A 3,030-nucleotide genomic window follows, 5' to 3' on the forward strand; every position below is an offset into this window, starting at 1 on the left:
GGGCAGAAGGTTGTGAGTGAGGGACACTCGCAGGGCTGGAAGGATGGGGCCTATGGGTAGGAAGTGAGGGACACATGGGGTGGTGGGGGGCTGTGGGCTGGGAGTGAGGGGCCCTGGAAGGGCCACGGGGTTGTGGGTAGACAGCAAGGAGCACTGGCAGGGCCAGGGAGCTGTGGGTGGGGAGTGAGGGGCACTTGGGGGTTGTAGGTGTGGGACTGCAGGTTGGGAATGAGGGGCCATAAGGAGTAAGTGGGGTCATGCTGAGGAAAAGGTTGGAGAAGTACTGGACTAAGATGTTCAAACTGCTTTCTAACAATATTTCCATTTGGGTTATAAATATAAAATCAAAGCACTTTTGGATAGTTGATACTAAATGCAAATATTGCTATCTCTATATCTTGTCTAACAGCCCTTCAAAAGAAACTCTTAGTTACAATATGAAATTGTGCATTTGAAATATCTAATAAGAAAATCTAACATTATATTCTGGGTGGAATTTTTAAAAGCACTCTAAATAAGGACTTGCTTGCACTACTAACTTAGGACAAACTGCATCTTAAATTAATGTTGGTTATAAAATTTAATTGTAGGATAAAATTCCAGTCCCAATGAAGTCAACAGAAATTTTGTCACTGGTTTGTTGGGGCTAGAACGTCACTGAGATATTTCAGTATCCCTATTCCTACATGCTCTTAACTTTACACATGTGCAGTCCATAGAAGACAATGGTTAATTTTAACCGATTGTCAACTATGCTTGCTTCCACTTCAAGCACCAGCATGAGTAAATGTACACCACTAATAATATTTCCAGTTGTGATCCACTCAAAATAAAGTGCATCTTTTTGATTAGTCAATAGGTGAATCATTTAATATAGTTTCTTCTGAAAACTTCTTAGAAGCTCTATAGATCATAATGAGTGTGACACAAATAGACACTGCGATGTTATTTTTATGGTTCACTTGATGTATATATTTAATGTGAGAAAATAATTCTGTTACCACTAGCATTCTGTGAAATCCCACTGAAGAAAATATAAAAGTTACATGTTTTTCCCCTTCAACTATGGTTTCTCAGGATACATCTACACTGCACAATGGTGTGTAGTGTCAAGATACCCACACTAGCCCTACACCACAAGCTAGTCTGGGTCCTGGAACCAGTATAGTTACACAGCTCAGAGCTCCATTTGCACTATTTCATTCTGATGGGAAGACATACCGTACTACTGCTTATTATGCTAATCATACTCCTCATATTTTACTGTTTGCTCTCCTTGTCTATTTGTTACATTTACCTGTGGCACTTTCTTGTCTTATGCTTAGAGGTTCATAAACTCTATGGAGCAGAAATTGTCCTTCTGTTATGTGTATATAGAGTGAAGAAAATGAGGCCTTGCTCCTTGACAAGAAAATGAAGCCTTGCTCCTGCCTATTCTCTCACATTGTACGTGAATAATAAGTACATAGATTGCCTGGAGTGTCTCTAATGAGAAAAACAGGACCTCCAGGAGCCTATATAAGAACCCACAATCTGGGCAAAAAAAATAAATTTCTGCACTTTTTCTTTAATAGCAATATTACTTTTACAAGATAAGAGAAGAGTATGGATACAAATAAACTAAAGACCTTAGATCAGTGGTTCTCAGACTTTTTAGTCTTGAGGCACTGCTCATTAGACTTGAGGTACCTATCGTGAAACTCAGCGCACTCCTTGGAGAATGCTAGCTCTTAGTTTTGACTTGTTTTTTGACTACAGATAAATAATATTGTAATTCTCCTGTTGCAAAGAACTCAGACCATACCAGGTCAGAGTGGTTTATTTTTTGGTACTATGGATTTGTACTTGAAAACGCTTGAGTTTATTTTGTGAATCGTGTTTGCACATTTAACAGAGCTAACACTCCATGGTATCTCACGGTACCCTTGAAAGGAACTCAAGGCACCCCAGGGTGTCATGACAACTTGGTTGAGAATCATTGCCTTGGATGTTAAAGGATATGTTTGGTTTTGATACTGAAATATTTTAACCATTTTGTATAATTCCTACCATTGAGAAACAGAACTGCACTGGAAAATGCAAGCAGCCAGAAAAGGAGCACAAACATGTCTACCTGACACTGCTTATAAGATACCAGTAATGGATAATACTTATAATTTGTCTAGTAAATAACATATGACTTCACTGTTTTACACTTAACTATGTTAAAATTATGCATTACAAATCTGAATCTTGACACAAAGTTGCAAAATCATTTACTCAAGTGCTTATATCATCTATGTGCTTGGCAGGCAGTGAGAGCTACATCACTGCAAATTTTGCATGACAATGCCTAGATAAAACAACAGGGATTTTAATTCTTGAAAGAAACTTCAATAATTAATCTATTTATGATGTTAATTTCGAATTAGTATAATAATATCAACATCAGTATGATTTTACATTTTCATTTAGTTGGTGGTCCAACTGCAAGCTGTGATTCCAATTTTAGATTCTACTCAGTGAAAAATAAGCGAACCCCAATATTTGTTTCTAAAAATCCTGATTTGCATAAAATAAACACACTAAAATAAATATTAATAATCCCTAGGAACACTGTGTTTTCCTTATTATTACACATCACTGTATGGCGTGCTATGGTGAGGTAGTGATCGTGTGTATTTACATGTGATCACCAGCTCCGTCACCGTAGTGGTGAAATCTACCCATGCACCACATGCACGGCGCAGTAACCACCTGTACCGCGCCATGCTTTAGTAGTTCCAAAAGGTACTTTCACCTTCCAAGGTGTCTGGGAGCTGTAGCCAGAGCCCCGTGCACTGGGCAGAAGCCATGGGGCTGTACCTGCCTGCCCCCTCTGCTCAGAGCAGTGCAGAGAGGTGGCCACGACAGCTGGAACCAATTGGGGCAGAACAGTGCCCCCCAGCCCCAGCCAGCCTGCTGCTGCTTGTAAGGCTGCAGCCCCGGTTGCTGCACAGGACAGGGGGCATGACAGCAGTGGCTGCTGGGCTCGGGGCCCACCGATGCCTC

At 40.4% G+C, this 3,030-nt stretch overlaps 1 protein-coding gene across 4 annotated transcripts in view; it reads right to left on the reverse strand.

Moving 5' to 3' along the window:
- Positions 1-3,030, reverse strand: part of PPFIA2 (PTPRF interacting protein alpha 2) — an 854,871-nt gene that overhangs the window by 30,871 nt on the left and 820,970 nt on the right. The gene's annotated exons all lie outside the window — the stretch shown is intronic.

This window comes from Gavialis gangeticus, unplaced genomic scaffold, assembly GCF_001723915.1.
Source record: "Gavialis gangeticus isolate Ggan-Ray unplaced genomic scaffold, GavGan_comp1, whole genome shotgun sequence".
NCBI lineage: Eukaryota > Metazoa > Chordata > Crocodylia > Gavialidae > Gavialis > Gavialis gangeticus.